Genomic DNA, 17,489 nt, shown 5'->3' on the forward strand with positions numbered 1-17,489 from the left:
AGAGAGATTGATGGAGAGAGAAAATCTGGGGGTGTAATGCTAGGTCGTGCAAGGGAGATTCGAGAAAAGTGTAATGGTAAAGAAGGAGAAAACTTTGACTGGGATAGTTATGTGTGGGAGGGATAATAGGAGAATTTATTTTAGGCCGTGAAAGAGATCGAGGGAGAGAAAATCAGGAGAATTTTTGCTAGGTCATACGATAAGGAGAGAAAATTGAGGGTTGAGATAGGTATTATTTAGAGAGAAAATGTGGAGAAGTTACGTTAGGTCATACAAGAGATCGAGAGAAATTGGGGGTAGAGTGGAGAGAAATTGTGGTTGGGATAGCTATTGGTGGGAAAGAAAATCAGGAGAATTTTTGCTTGGTCATGTGAGAGAGATTAAGGGGCAGAAAATCAGGTCCTAGGATAGTTATCAGTTGGAGAGAAAATCAGAAAAATTTTACTAGGTCGTGCAAGAAAATCGTGGATTGAGATAATTATTAATGGGAGAGAAAATCGGGAGGAGTCGTGTTAGGCCGTGCAAGAGATCAAGAGAAGTGAGTGAGATTCAAGAAAGGGGTTAGGTAGAGAAGGAGAGAACATCGAGAGAAAATCGGGGGCTGAAATAGTTATTGGTGGGAGAGAAAATTTGAAGAATTATTGCAAGTCGTACAGGAGATATCGAGGGAGAGAGAAAATCGGCTCTTGGGATAGAAATTAGTGGGAGAGAAAATAGAGAGATATTTTGTTAGGTCATGTTTGAGAAGAAAATCATAGATTTGGGCAATTATTAGTGGCAGATAAAATCGAGAGTAGTCATGCTAGGTAGTAAGAGAAAGATTCGAGAAAGTGGTTAGAGTAGAGGAGAGAGAAAATCAAGTGCTGGGATAATTATTAGTGGGAGAAAAATTGGGAGAATTTTTTCCAGGTCGTACGTGAGGGAGAGAAAATTAGGAGAAGTCATGCTAGGTCGTATGAGAGAGATCGAGAGAAGATAGAGATTCAAGAAAGGTGTTTGGGTAGAGAAGGAAAGAGAAAATCAGGGTCAGCAATAGTTATTAGTGGGAGAGAAAATTGAGAGAAATTTTTATTGGTCGTACGATAGAGATCGATGTAGTGAGAAAATATAGAATTTTAGCTGGCACGTGTGAGAGGGAGAGAAAATCAGGGGCTAGGATAGATATTATTGGGAGCGAAAATTGGGAGGAGTCATACTAGGTTGTGCAAGAGAGATCGGGAGGAGAGGGATTCGAGAAAGGGGTTTAGGGTAAAGAAGGAGAGAAAGTTGGGGTCTGGGATAGTTATTATTGGGAGAGAAAATTGGACAATTTTTTCTAGGTCGTGCTAGAGTGATCAAGTGTGAGAAAATCAGGTGTTGGGTTAGATATTAGTGAGAGAGAAAATTGAGAGAATTTTTGCTACGTTATATAAGAGGGAGAGAAATCGGGGGCTAGGATAGTTATTAGTTGCAGAGAAAATGGGGAGAAGTCATGCGAGGTCATGCGAGAGAGATCGAGAGCAGAGAGAGATTCGAGAAAGGGTTCAGGGTAGAGGAAAAAGAAATCAAGGTTTGGGGTAGAGGAAAGAAATCGAAGGTTGGGATAGTTATTAGTGGGAGAGAAAATCAGGAGATTCTTTGCCAGGTCGTGCAACAGAGATCGAGGGAGAGAAAATTGAGTGCTGGGGTAGTTATTAGTGGAGATAAAATCGAGAGAATTTTTTCTAGGTCATGTGAGAGGAGGAGAGAAAATCGGTGGTTGCGATAGTTATTAATGGGAGTGAAAATCGGAAGAAATCATGTTATGTCGTGTGAGAGAGATCGAGAGAAGAGAGGCAGATTTGAGAAAGGTGTTGGGGGTAGAGAAGGAGAGAAATTCAAGGGCTGGGATAGTTGAGATACCCCGTATCAAAATTTATCTGCATGCCTCGGGTGTCGGCATATAGTAGGCACTAAGGGTAGCTGGGCTGCCTTAGTTGGCCAGTGAAGGTTGCATAGTGAGCATACCAACTGCTTGTGCACTGGACAAACAATGAAGAAATATGGCCAAAATGGTGAAATGAAGGTCACACACATGTCTGACCTTTGGCCATGTGGTTGGAACTACTGGGTGAACAATTTTTCTGTCACCGGCAGACCACCGTCTAACCAGTGAGACCTGCTGGTGGTGCTGTCTACAACCCAAACTGCATTATTGCTCTATGGGTCCCATATCCTTACAGGCATATCTCGGCCATTTACATGAGTTGAAAGAGCATCCAACACTGGTCATGTGGCACCCAACATGCAAATGATCAAGGAGGCCCACATGCCAGCATTGGTGCTTAATTCAATTTTAAAAATGGGCCCTTACAGCCAAACAAGCCCTAGTGGTTATGCCAAGCCATTATATAAACCCATTTGCTCTCATTTTCTCTCATTTCTCACAAATTAAATTCATTTGGGGTAAGCGGAGAAGAAAGAAAGGAGGAGGAGGAGAAGAAGAAGAAGATAAGAGGAAGAAGGGGGCTGCTTGGGTTGTGCATATAGGCCGTATGCAGCTGATCCTTGCTGTTGCTGCTGCCCCTACTGTAGCATGCAAGCTGCGGATGTTGTTGTTCCGATGATGATGCTACATCTGCTACTGCACATTGCATGCTACCCCTGCTGCCTCTGCCGCACATGCTGGCTGCTGCTATTTCTGATGGGGCTGCTGCCTCTCATGTTGCTGCTACATGCTAGCTGAAGGAATTACATGGAGCTGTTGTCCAAGCATAGAGCAAGCTACTCAAGAGTGAAAGTTGCTGTCCAAGTCGGGAGAATTACTTCTGCTACCTTTCCTACTGCTGTACCTACAAAATTAAGGTAAAAATCCTACTTCCTAATTACTGTAAAAATAGGGTAAGTAAAAAAAAAAAATTAGCAAGGTTTTCCAAGCATACACCACCCAAAACTGGGAACCTTGGACTGCATGCCTGGGATTTTGCTGGGAATCAGTCACAGGAACTGTGTGAATTATGTTTGCTTACTGTATTATTTTAATTTGGGTAAGAGTTAAGTTAAATATGATCCTTGTAGCTTCTTTCAGTCAAAATTGGGCTGAATAGGTGGGTAAGTAACCTAGGGATAGGGAATTTACCCTGTAAGCCTGGAATTCGGGCAAATTCAGTCACAGGAACTAAAATTGAGCATGATGGTATACTGTTGATGTATTAAATGGGATTTGCACAGGTCCCATGCTGTCCCTGTGTGCCCTACAGCTGAATTGAGAGCTATGGATGTGCAGTTAGTAACCCAAGACTTGAATTGGGTTTAATGTCTAATATGCAAGTAGTCTGAGTAATATATGCTTGCTGTCCTCATTGTACGGCTGTGTTCATATAGGGGAAAATATCCCTGCAGCCCCTACGGCTGAGTGTTGGGTTGGACACAGGGAATCCCTTGTTTCTATGTTGCAAAACCCAATTATAGGAGATGGGTTGGTGTTGTGGGCTGTTGTCCATACATTTGGGACAGTGCATAGGCCTGCAACCATCCCTGTAATCCCTTACAAATAGGTGTCAGGCCTCATGTGAAGAAGGTTCTTGTCCAGGGTTGAAAACCCAGCTGCTAGGATTTAGCTTAAGTAATGTAATTATAAATTGAGTATTGATAGCATGATAAGCCTGAGCCTAGAGGTAGGTACATGTTTGTACTTTATTCCTATGGCTGGTCATGGTCTAAAATAGACTTGGTATGATGAGGGGAATTATATTTCAAAGTTGGGATCACCATCCCAGAACTGAGATAGAAGGATGGAGTAGTTCAGAGACCCACCTTCATCTCTGACTCACTTCAGAACCTCAAAAGCTAGGGAATCATAAGTATGGGCTGATCTAGTTGTGATAGGCCTCGAATCGGAGATCAGAAGTATGACCAGGTTTTGGCTCATGGCTATGCATTACCGAAGGGGTAGAGATGACCCCACATGTTCGTGCATTTCATGCCTATCTAATTGGAGGGGATTCATACCTTCCGATCTTAGACGGTAAGTGACCTGACTCCCCACACTTGATTTCTGGCACGCATCATAATTGTCGAAAATCCTTGGGCATGTCCGAGGGCAACCATTCGTACGAGACCAACTATAGGACAGCAAGCTGTCAAGACAACAAGCAGTCTTAACCACCGGAAACAAGCCACCAGAAGCAGCCTGGGCATAAATCCAATGCCTGTTTTTAGTTAGTCCACAGGCTGTTGTCGAGGTTCCGATGCCCGTGGGTCCCACCACTCGCATCATAAAAGGTTTCGAATGATCCCAAATCATTCTCCACATTTTCCTCTTAATGTGAACACCTTATGGACCTAAAAATGTGCAGGTCCTCGTGCCTCGAAACTCATTTCAACCCGATTGGTTAAAAAGTGGCCCAAACCAAATAGACCCTTAAGGCCAACTTAAGTTATAAGTTGGGAAATGAGGATTCATTTCCTCATTTCCCTCGTGCCCAATGTAGGAGAGGAGAGAAAGAGGAGAGGAAGAAGAAGAAGAGGAAGGAGAAGGGGATTGAAGGCCTACCTTGGTGCCGGCTGCCGCCTTATTGTCGAAATCGCTGTCGGAGGTAGGTACAACCTTCCATACTACTGTCTCTCTTCATTTTGACCTAGGCAAAGCTAGGAGTGGATGGAATCTTGGTGTACACACCATGTTAGGGTTGTAGGATGGGTGTTCTACCTTCCCAGTGTTGTTGTTGAGCTCGAACCAAGCCTGGTGAGCTCCGGCAACATGTAATGCCAAAAGACCAACCAGGGTTTCGATCGTTCGATCAACGTATCTCCCAAACGGCTCAATGGAATTGGGATTTTCTTGGCTTAGAATGATGCTAGGGAGATCCCCTACAAACTCCATGAAACAAATCCCGACAATCCAGCTCAAGCCGTAAAGCCCTAAATTGGTTGGACTGCCCTGTACCTCCACTGGAAACAGCCCACCGGATCCACTAGGTCTATTTCCGGTGGCACATTTTCGGTGAACATATGAGCTTTACATGCTCTCTATTACTTTTCAGTGATATTACTATCATTGGGAGACAATGTCTATACACTTTGGGGGTGACCTGTGTGGGTCCCTCCCAATGTTTTCGATGCGTACTGATGTATGATTCCCTTGTGTCTAGGATAGTGATGTGCACATGCCTCAAAGCTGGAATTGAATTGATCAATTTGTGGCTGTACTTGAACCCAAACACGACCGATCGTAAAACAGGTGAGGGATGGACTATGTTTATTTCTAAAATGTTTGTTATCATTAAATTGCTCACATGTTTAGAATTATATGTTTAATTGTAATTATTCCAAATACGATTATGATATACTACATTATCATTTTATGATTTTGATATTAATTGTATGGAAATGTATGACGGGATCCGGTGTGGCCGAGGTGGTACCGGTACCGTGATCGCCGTGTGCTTGAATGTGTGTGTGGGTGTGAGACAGAATCCGACGTGGCCGAGGTAGTACCGGTGCTGTGATTATCGTATGTATGTTGCATTCATGCATTGATTATGTGCATTAGAGTTAGTTGTAGTCGCGAGTTACACTTTGTGGCTAAGACCTCGTTGGTATCGTGTACCCCGAGACTACATTTGGAAATAGATATGCTTCGTGGCCGAGGTCTTGTCGGTGTTACGTAGTCCATACTCAACTACTAGTTGCATGCTAGATTAGGTAAACAGTCTCAGGCTACACTTTGTGGCCAAGGTCTCTCTGGGATCGTGTACCTGGGACTGTATTTGGAGATGGATTACACTTTGTGGCTGAGGTCTCTTCGGTATCATATAATCCATACTAATTGTATCATTATAAAGGTATATAGTATATATGTGGTTAGGTGTCACTCCCTATGCTATGCACCCTTGCCAACAGGGGTTGAGGTGTTGGACAACCCATCGTGGTACGTTTAATGAGCCTTTCCGAAGTGCCACTCCCGCCGATGGTGGGTGATCCAGTATCTTCTGGGTCAGAGTACGGTGTGAGCGACTGGTGGATGCCAGAAGCAGAGGAGTATGACTAGGGTTGTGTTTACGACCACTGTGCTTATGCCGCACCATGAGATTGTACATCATATTGTGATATTTTTGGATATAGTTGTGGATTGTATATTTTCTTAAGATTATAGTATATGCCATGGATGAATGTAACAGAATAACTTGGTTATTGCTATTATATTACCATTAGATATTTCCCTATTTTACTTATAAATTCCGCTACTATACTCTGATTCCAATGCTTATACTGGTTTGTGATGTGAGATCGTGAAAATCTTAAAGTAGTGCTATCAGAGATCCTGGTAGGTTTGTAAGACAGGTACATGTCTTACTCACACCGTCGGTATTCCTAATGGTAAGTTGGGACTACCGGGAGTGGGGTGTGATAGCTATGGTATCAGAGCGTGAAGCTTTGCCTTAACTCACAATCTCGACCAAACCACGATTTTGGAGAAATTAGGATTTAATAAAAATCTCAAGACAACAATAATAGAATTTGCACAATTAGGAGACAAGTATAGGTGTTAAAGCCGTTTCATTATATTGAAAAACTTGAATACACAGCTTACACTTTTTATGAAAAATTTAAAGTATGGAAAGTAGGAAATCCTAACTTGCCTAAGACTAGGAAATCAAACAACTGAAGCATATGACATAATGAAAAAGTTCAACTAAACCTAAAACATCAAACTCAAATAAAAACATGAAAATGGAAATCCTAAAAGCTACAGTGGCAAGCATGCCACTACTCTTGCTACTGCTACTGGTTCTGTTCTTGGCCCTGAGCCTGGTTCGGACCATGCATTCCTGGAGGAGGCATCGGAATGCTAAGGTGGAAGACCATCGCCTGCATTTGTGCCTCTAGGGAGGCCACTCTATTGTCCATAAGACAATAGGTCCTATCCATGTTCTCAAGGCAGCTGTCCATACTCCTCATCAATGATATAATGGTATCCAGATGGGCCATAACATTATTAAGACCGTAGGGCCTCACACCCCTAGTGCTCTGAGATGTAGAAGCCACCATAGAACCCATAGCCTGGGGATCAGGTGGTGGAGCCCCACTAACCCCAGCAGCTTCTCTTCCTGCCTCACCGGCATCAGCACCCTCTACCTCCATAGGTTGCTGACCTTCTCCTGGGATAGGTGTCACCTCCCATAGATCTATGGTCATCTTCCCCAAAGAATCTTAGTTGAAGTCTGTGACATCTTCACCCAAGCGTGCCTCGCCCTCCAAGTCCACTCTAAAGCGGCGAAAGGTGTTAGTCAATATCCTCTCGTAGCATAGGTTCCCTACTCGACGATCCTACCCTTCAGACCGAGTTACTATAGTCCACATTAAGAGGTAAGGCAGACGTATCTGCACCCCCATGTACACGCAGTATGTCACATTGGCTTGTAGAGTGGATACCTCGTTATAATGTCCACAAGTGGGGAGGACACTCAGCTAAATTGCAAGGCAGACAACCTTTGGAGTGGCAAAGTAGTTGAATAAACGGTTCCATCCTATGGCTTCCTTGGTCAACATGTCATTGATCTCCTGGAAGGTGTCGGGACTCTGAAATTCATATGTCGGAGTTCGAGGTGGGCAGTACACTAGGTCACCGGCATTGCTGATCATCAAAATATTTGTCAGCTACCCTATGTCAAAGGAGATCTCCACCCCCTTCACGTAGGATGTGATATATATCTCTTCAGTAACCCGGTTCACGCATTCCATGTTGGAGTAGAATAGCCTAACCAAGGTGGGGTAGTAGTATCGGTTGGGTTTCAGGATGGGGTACCACCCGATCTCCTCAAACCATTGACGAAGAAAGCGCGAAAGTCGTTGGTCCTCACATAAACTTCTGGGTCGACGTTGCGACGCTCAAAGAACTCCCAATGGTCTCGATCAACTACAGAGCGGAACAGGATTGGGTTGAACTGCTCAGCGGCATCTTGCTCCTCTTGTATAAGAGCACATCGGGTATGTACACGGCATCCAAACATTGTTGCAAGATGATGCCTAAGGATTTGGAATGGAAAACCTAGTTAAATGGCTACATGCAAAACTCACAAAGAAGAAAATCATAAAAACTAGGTTTCAGAGAGAGAAAACGTACCTTGGATGCAAATGCGATGCCGATCAATCATGAAATAGTGCAAGGAAGGTAGGGAATGGGTAGCAAAAGACTCCTTGGTTGTTTCCACACCTTTCTCACAAAAGTAAATGGGGTTTTGTGTGAATAACCCAAGGCCCGAGCCTATTTATGACCGATTTAGTGCCACTGGAAATACCCCACCGGAAACACTGGGCATGCTTCCGGTGTCTATTTTCAGTGAAGTAGAAATTAGGTTTTTAGCCTCTGTTTTACCCACTGGAAATACCACTAATATTTTCGGTGGTTTGAATCCCTGTTTCTGGTGGATTTATTTGAAAAATAAATCATGTTATTTTTTAAAACTTAAGTTTTATTTGGGTCCTTTGATTGTGTGCCTCTTTGGGATGTGTGCGTGATCGGATCTTAATATGTGTGAACCCCACTTATGCATGCCCTAACCCTAATTTTGCCAATTGTGTATGTGTGGGACCCACTGTGTATGCGTATGTTTCAATTACATGCAACCTTGTTTATGCATGTGTACTAATCGGATTCCTTCATAGGAATCATGTCATGCCGAAACACCCGATCCCACTGCCAATCACGCCCATCACCTCTCGCTTCCCCTACACGGAATAGAGGTAGACCCTGCAATATGCCACCGGCCCCGCCTATACTTACTACCTAGGATGTGGCATCCCCATCATGAATAACATGATGTAGGAAGTGGAAGAAAGGCAAAACCAATTTACGGCCGAGATCGATAATAAAATCCAAGCGGTAATGGAAGCCCGTAATGCACCACCCGCACCTCCTACTCCATCGGCACCCGTTCCAATACCCACTAGATCGGCTACCCTTCAAACATCTGGTGGGGCACAAGTGCATGGGCATGTGTAAGACCAAATGTCGGAATAAGCTCAAGCCCATGTAAAGGGCTGGACAAACTTTACAAAAATGATGGAGAAGTTTCAATGGCTTGGGCCCCTATGTTTCTCCAAGGTGGGGCAAGACTCATTGTATCCATCAAGATGGATTGGTGGAATGGAGAAGGTTTTTAGACTGATAGGCTGCACCGATGAGAAAAAAAAATTTATGTGCGGGCTATCAGTTACAGAATGAAGTAGATGATTGGTGGAGTGCCACCGAGCCTATTCTGAGGGCTAGTAACCCGAACCCTACTTGGGCAGACTTCAAAGGGGCCTTCTTTGAGAACTATTTTTTGGAAAGCTTCTGGGATAGGAGAGAGAGTGAGTTCTCTTAGTTGGTTCAAGGTTCTCGGTCTGTGCTTGAGTATCTACTGAGCTTTGAGGAGCTATTCCATTTTGCTCCTGAGCATCTGAGAGGTGATAGAGCCAAGGCAAAGAAGTTTGAGAAAGGGCTGAGGCTAGGTATTGGGTTAACCATTATGGGGTTGAAACTACAAACCTATGCTGAGGAGGTCCAAGTGGCCAAATCTATTGAGGACCGGCATAGGGATAACTACACGGCTCAGCAAGGAATGGGAAAGAGGCCAATGGGATCTACTAATTCTAGGGGAGGCAATAAACCTTTTCGAGTGCCTTATGTCAACCCAACTTCAGTGCAGTTTAGGAGGCCTAATGCTAGTCAGCCTTCCCAATCCTCCTGATCTAGTGCAGTATCCCAGTCTTCGGGATCGGGCCCAAGATGTTTTCATTATGATCCGCCGGGCCACATGGCGAGGACATGCCCCCATCGAAGGCCAGGTGATGCACCCTACACTATGCCACCTAGGCCCCAGTAGACATATTCAGCCCCTAGGCTAACATAGCCCCTACAGGGTTAGAGAACATAGGGTAGAGTGTTTGCTATGATGGCAGAGGATGTTGAGGCTGCTCCTGGTGTAGTGACAACTACATTATTGATATCATTATTTCCTGCACGTGTTATTTGACTCAGGATCCTCGTATTCGTTCGTGTCATCGACATTTGCGAAGAAGATGAGAATTTCACCTAAGGGACTGACTCAATGTTTGTCTGTGAGCACCCCTACAGGAGGTGCAGTGGGTTTGAACTATGTTTATGAGCCTTGCCTCGTGACTATAGGTGATCATGAATTGAATGTTCACTTGCTATAGTTGGATATGATAGACTTCGACGTGATTTTAGGAATGGATTGGTTGTTCGCATACAAGGCCAGTGTGTTATGTGCAGAGAAGGCTATCATTTTCAAACCTTATGATGATGATGAGTTTGTGTTCCAAGGGGATAAGCCCAAGAAACCCAAGAAAGTTATCATATCCGCACTCCAGATAAAGAAGCTACTGGATAAGGGATGTCAAGGCTACTTAGCATCTGTGATGGATACTGAGGTAGAGATTAAGCCATTGATCGAGCTAGACGTGGTGAGGAAATTTTTTGATGTATTCCCGGATGACTTGACAGGCTTGCCACCAGAATGAGAGACGGAATTTGCTATAGACCTACTCCTCGGCTCGGCACCAATGTCAAAAGCCTCTAACCACATGGCCCCCACGGAATTGAAGGAATTACAGGTGCAACTTTAGGACCTTCTGAAGAAGGGATTCATTAGACCTAGTATGTCTCCATGGGGAGCACCGGTATTGTTTGCCAAGAAGAAAGACAAAAGTATGAGACTGTGCATCGATTATCGGGAGCTTAATAAGCTAACTATTAAGAACCAGTATCCTTTGCCAAGGATAGATGATTTATTTGATCAATTGCAGGGTGCCAAGGTGTTCTCCAAGATCGACCTTAGATTGGGCTACCACCAGCTCAGAATCAAGGATAGCGATGTCAGTAAGACAACCTTTAAATCAAGGTATGGATATTATGAATTCTTGGTGATGTCATTCGGGTTGACCAATACATCGGCTGCATTTATGGATTTGATGAACCAGGTATTCAAGGATGTCTTAGACAAGTTTGTGATAGTATTCATTGATGACATTTTGGTCTACTCCAAGAGTGCAGAGGAACATTCTTTCACCTAAGGTTAGAACTGCAACGGCTGAGAGAGAAGCAACTCTATACCAAATTTAGCAAGTGAGAGTTTTGGCTGTCAAAAGTGGCATTCCTAGGCCACATTATTTCGGCCAAGGGTATAGAGGTTGACCCAGGCAAGGTGAAGGTAGTTCTAGAATGGGAGACTCCCAATAGTGTAGCAGACATACGTAGTTTTCTAGGATTGGCCGGATACTACAGGAGGTTTATCGAGAACTGCTTCCGTATTGCTACTCTGATGACCCAACTCACCCGAAAGGGTGTAAAATTTAAGTGGTCTGATGCTTGTGAAAGAAGCTTCAAAGTGCTAAGGCAAAAGTTGGTATCTACTCCAGTTTTGACTATTCCGACCGGTACAGGTGGTATGGTTGTTTATAGTGATGCCTCCAAGCTGGGATTGGGTCGTGTATTGATGCAGCATGGGAAAGTCATTGCTTATGCATCCCATCAATTGAAGAATTATGAGAAGAACTACTCAACCCATGATTTGGAGTTGGCAGCCGTGATTTTTACATTGAAAATCTGAAGACACTACCTGTATGGTGAGAAGAATGAGATCTGCAGTGACCATAAGAGCCTCAAGTACTTCTTCACCCAAAAGGAGCTCAACATGAGGCAGAGGCGTTGGTTAGAGCTGATGAAGGATAATGATTGTACTATCCACCATCACCCAAGAAAGGCTAATATGGCAGCTGATGCACTTAGTCGGAAATCCCAGTCACTGACTCTTGCATCACTGACCACCAATGGGTATCTTCTAGAGGAGGCCAGGAGACTAGATTTGGAACTATTAGTAGAGGGTGTCACCTTGTCACTATCGGCATTGGTGGTACAACCTAGTCTGGTGGATAGGATCACTGCAGCTCAGGTTGCTGATGTAGATTTGCAGAAGCTAATAGCAGAATGCCAAGAAGGAACACAAAAGGACCCAGATTTTTTGGTGACTGAAAGCGGGATTCTCAAGTTCAAAGAGAGGTTGTGTGTGCCCAATGATGGTGATTTGAGAGACACAGTTTTAAGAGAGGCACATAGCTCTCTATACTCCATTCACCCCAGAAGCACTAAAATGTACAAGGACCTCAAAGGCTCCTATTGGTGGAAAGGAATGAAGAATGATGTGGCCACACATGTGTCCAGATGTCTCACATGCCAGCAAGTCAAGGCTGAGAGACAGAGGCCCCATGGGTTATTACAGTCCCTACCTATTTCGGAGTGGAAATGGTAGAATATTACCATAGACTTCGTCATGGGCCTACCTCGTACACAGAAGGGTATGGATGCCATTTGGGTAGTTATGGACCGCTTGACCAAGGCAGCTCACTTTATCCCAATCAAGATTACATTTTCTATGGACAAGTTGGCCAAGTTGTATGTCGATAATATCATCAGGTTGCATGGTGTACCAGTCAGTATCATCTCTTAACGAGATCTCAGGTTCACTTTCAAGTTTTGGACATGTGTGCAGAATGCCATGGGCACATAGTTTGTTTTCAGCACTTCCTTTCACCCTCAGACCGATGGTCAGTTGGAGAGGACTATTCAGATATTGGAGGACCTACTCCGAGTATGTGCCTTGGATATGAGTTATAGTTGGGATGAGCACATTTCCCTTGTTGAGTTCTCCTACAATAACAGTTATCAAGCCACCATCGGTATGTCCCCATTCGAGGCACAGTATGGCAGGAAGTGTCAGACTCCACTCTATTGGGAAGAGGTTGGTGAGTGGCATATTTTGGGTCTAGACTTGATACAGGCTACCAGTAAGAAGGTGAATGTGATCAGAGAAAGGATCAAGGCAGCTCAATTTAGGCAAGGAAACATCTGGAGTTTGGTGTTGGAGATAAGGTGTTCTTAAGGATCTCCCCAGTAAAAGGGGTGATACGGTTCAGAAAGGAAAAGCTTAGTCCAAGGTTTATGGGACCGTATGATGTATTGGAGAGGATCGGACTGGTAGCTTATCGGATAGCTTTGCCGCCAGAGTTGGAAGGTACACATGATGTCTTCTATGTATCTATGTAGAGGAGGTACATTTCTGACCCGACTCATGTCTTGACTTACATACCCCATAAGCTGGATGACAACTTTTCCTATGTGGAGTATCCGGAGAAGATTGTTGATCGGAAGGACCATGTTCTTCACAACCGCACCATTTCCTTCATCAAAGTGAAGTGGATGAACCAACCCGAACAGGAAGCATACTGCGAGCGAGAAGATGAAATGACGAAGCAGTATCCTGGATTGTTTGATTTACCAGGTATGTTCAATTTCAAGGATGAAATTCTTGTAAGGTGGGGGGGATGTTACACCCATGCCCTAATCAAGTCAAATTTGAACTGTTGTGACAGGCCTCGGATCAGAGATTGGAAGTACGATTTGGCTCGTGGTTGTGCATTGCCAAAGGGGTAGAGATGACCCCATATGTTCATGCATTTCATGCTTATCTAATTGTATGGGATTCATACCTTCCGATCCCAGACGGTAAGTGACCCGACTCCTTACACTTGATTTTTGGCACGCATCATAATTGTCGAAAAGCCTTGGGCATATCCGAGGGCAACCACCCATGTAAGACCAACCATGGGACAGCAAGCAGTCTTAACCATCAGAAACAAGCCATCAGAAGCAGTCTGGGCATGAATCCGGTGCCTGTTTCCAGTGGGTCCACAGGTTGCTATCAGGGTTCCAATACCCATGGGTCCCACTACTCGCATCGTAAATGGTTTTATATGATCCCAAATCATTCTCCACATCTTTCTCTTGATGTGAACACCTTATGGACCTAAATATGTGGGTCCTCATGCCCCGAAACTCATTTTAATCCAATTGGTTAAAAAGTGGCCCAAACCAAAAAGACCCTTAAGGCCAACTTAAGTTATAAGTTGGGAAATGACGATTCATTTCCTCATTTCCCTTGTGCCCAATGTAGGAGAGGAGAGAAAGAGGAGAGGAAGAAGAAGAAGAGGAAAGAGAAGGGGATTAAAGGCCTACCTTGGTGCCGGCTGCTGCCTTGTTGTCGAAATTGCTATCGAAGGTAGGTACAACCTCCCACACTACTCTCTCTTCATTTTGACCTAGATAAAGCTAGGAATGAATGGATTCTTGGTGTACACACCATGTTAGGGTTGTAGGATGGGTGTTCTACCCTCTTGGTGTTGTTGTCGAGCTCGAACCAAGCCCGATGAGCTCCGACAACATGTAATGCCAAAAGACCAATTAGGGTTTTGATCATTCGATCGACATATCTCCCAAATGGCTCGATGAAATTGGAATTTTCTTGGCTTAGAATGATGCTAGGGACATCCCCTATAAACTCCAAAGAACAAATCTCGATAATCGGGCCCGAGCCGAAAAGCCCCAAATTGGTTGGACTGCCCTGTACCTCCACCAGAAACAGCCCACCAGAACCACTGGGTCTATTTCCGGTGGCATATTTCCGGTGAACATGTGAGCTTTACATGCTCTCTATTACCTCCACGTGAAACAGGTCTGATATTTCTGGTGGAAATGCCCTGTTTCTGGTGGTTGTTTCTGATGACATTACTGTCATTGGGAGATAGTGTCTGTACACTTTGGGGGTGACCTATGTGGGTCCCTCCCAATGTTTCTGATGACGTGTACTGATGTACGATTCCCTTGTGTTTAGGATAGTGATGGGCACGTGCCCCAAAGCCAAAATTGAATTGATCGATCAATGACCGTACTTGAACCCAAACACGATCGATCGTAAAACAAGTGAGGGATGGACTGTGTTTATTTCTAAAATATTTGTTATCATTAAATTGCTCACATGTTTAGAATTATATGTTTAATTGTAATTATTCCAAATACGATTATGATATGCTACATTATCATTTTACGATTTTGAAATGAATTATATGAAAATGTATGATGGGATCCGGTGTGGCCGAGGTGGTACCGGTATCATGATCGTCGTGTGCTTGGATGTGTGTGTGTGACGGAATCCGACGTGGCTGAGGTGGTACCGGTGTCGTGATTACCGTATGTATGTTGCATTCATGCATTGATTATGTGCATTAGAGTTAGTTGTAGTCGCAGGTTACACTTTGCGGCCAAGGTCTCGCTGGTATCGTATACCCCGGGACTACATTTGGAAATTGATACGCTTCATGGCCGAGGTCTTATCGGTGTTGCATAGTCCATACTCAACTACTATTTGCATGCTATATTAGGTAAACGGTCTCGGGCTACACTTTATGGTCAAGGTCTCTCTGGTATCATGTACTCGAGACTGTATTTGGAGATGGATTACACTTTGTGGCCGAGGTCTCTCCAGTATCGTATAATCCATACTAACTGTATCATCATGAAGGCATGTAGTATATATGTGATTAGGTATCACTCCCTATGCTATGCACCCTTGCCAACAGGGGTTGAGGTGTTAAATAACCCATTGTGGTATGTTTGATAAGCCTTTCAGAAGTGCCACTCTCGTGGTACGATGTGATTATTACCAGAGGTGGGAACCTATTCGGCGTGGCCAATGTGTTACCGGTGCCATGACTACTAGAAGGGGATTATCAGGGGTTTTCGGGTGACCCATGGACGTATACCGGGACCGGCGGGTTTCTAATCATGGCTAGGGTTTGTATCGCTGCGTAGTCGATGTCGTTTTCGAGACAAGGGATATAGCCTAATGCGCCGTAGTAGCATTTACCAGACTTAGCTTGTATTGTTAGGTGGATAATAAACAAATGAACTGCATCATGTGCATCATGGACTGTGTGTTTTATTTTTGCAATCATGCATCATAAATTATTACTGCTATTATCTTACTTGGATGTGCTTGCCCCACCCCTCACTGAGCGAGTTGGAAAGCTCACCCCACATATACACCCATTTTTAGATGATGATGCAGGTATCGTAGTGCCGATAGCGGGTGATCCAGTATCTTTTGGGTTAGAGTACAGTGTGAGCAACTGGTGGATGCCAGAAGCGGAGGAGCACGACCGGGGCTGTGCTTGTGGTCACTGTGCTTACATCGCACCGTGAGATTGTACATCATGTTGTGATATTTTTTGATCATGTTGTGATATTTTTTGATTTAGTTGTGGATTGTATATTTTCTTGAGATTATAGTATATATCATGGATGAATGTAATAGAATAACTCGGTAATTACTATTATATTACCATTAGATGTTTCCCCATTTTACTTATAAATTCCGCTACTATACTCTGATTCTGTTACTTATATTTGTTTGTGATGTGAGATGGTGAAAATGTTATGATACTACTATCAGAGATCCTGGTAGGTTTGTAAGACAGATGCGTGTCTTATTCATACCGTTGATATTCCTAATGGTAAGTTGGGACTGCCGGGAGTGGGGTGTGACATCTAGTGTATAGCCTTCTATCTAAGGTTGTAGAGACTTAATTATGTGGTTACCTTTATTGGAGAACCCAAAGTAGTAGGTCTCCTATATTAGAATGTATGTAATAGGGGTACTTTAGGAACTGTTTTATGTTAAGTTGTCCTTTTATGTATTTTCTTTTATTCTCTTTCACCTCCTTTAGGGAGCTCTATGTAATATTCCTAAGAATTGTTTGAACTTAAGATATGTGGGAAAGGGCAAGAAGCCTCCCTAACGTTTTACACTGATTTCCTTTTCCTTCTCTCACCTTTTTACCTTCTTCTTCTTCCTCTCTTCCCTCTTCTTCCCTCATCTCTAACCCTAGTCTTCCTTATTTCTAACTTGGTATCAGAGCTTGACAAGGGATCAAGAGAACAGAGAGATTCGAGAAAGGGTTGGGGGTAGCCGAGAGTGAAATCGAGGCTAGGATAATTATTAGTGGGAGGGAAAATCAGGAGAATGTTTTCTAGGTCGTGTGAAAGCCATCGAAGGAGAGAGAAAATCAGGTCCTATAATAGTTATTAGTTAGAGAGAAATCGGGAGAATTTTGTTAAGTCGTGCAAGAGAGGGAGAGAAAATCAGGGGTTGGGCTAGTTATTAATGTTAGAGAAAATTGGGATAAGTCATGCTAGATCGTGTGAGAGATCGAGAGAAGTGAGTGAGATTCGAGAAAGGGGTTAGGGGTAGAGAAGGAGAGAAAATCAGGGCCTGGAATATTTATTAGTGGGAGAGAAAATTGGGAGAATCTTTGCTAGCTCATCCTAAAGGGAGAGAAAATCAGTGGCTAGGATAGTTATTAGTTGGAGAGGGAATGGGGAGAACTGATGCTAGGTCATGTAAGAGAGATCAAGAGAACAGAGAGAGATTCCAGAAAGGGTTGGGGGTAGAGGATGAATCAAGAGCTGGGATAGTTGATAGTAGTATGCTTTGTTATCTCCTAAATAGGATATGTAATTTCCGTTGAGTACTTACAATTTTGTGTAGTTGTAGAGATGTTATTGGTATATTACGTTAATTGTTATAAGTTAATTTAACTACTTTTTGGCTCCCAAGTCTTCCACTTTTGAG

The 17,489-nt window shown here is 43.7% G+C and overlaps 1 protein-coding gene across 1 annotated transcript in view; it reads left to right on the forward strand.

Moving 5' to 3' along the window:
• Window positions 1-17,489, forward strand: part of LOC122078649 — a 61,354-nt gene that overhangs the window by 42,602 nt on the left and 1,263 nt on the right. The window lies entirely within an intron of this gene.

This window comes from Macadamia integrifolia, chromosome 5 (genome assembly GCF_013358625.1).
Source record: "Macadamia integrifolia cultivar HAES 741 chromosome 5, SCU_Mint_v3, whole genome shotgun sequence".
NCBI lineage: Eukaryota > Viridiplantae > Streptophyta > Magnoliopsida > Proteales > Proteaceae > Macadamia > Macadamia integrifolia.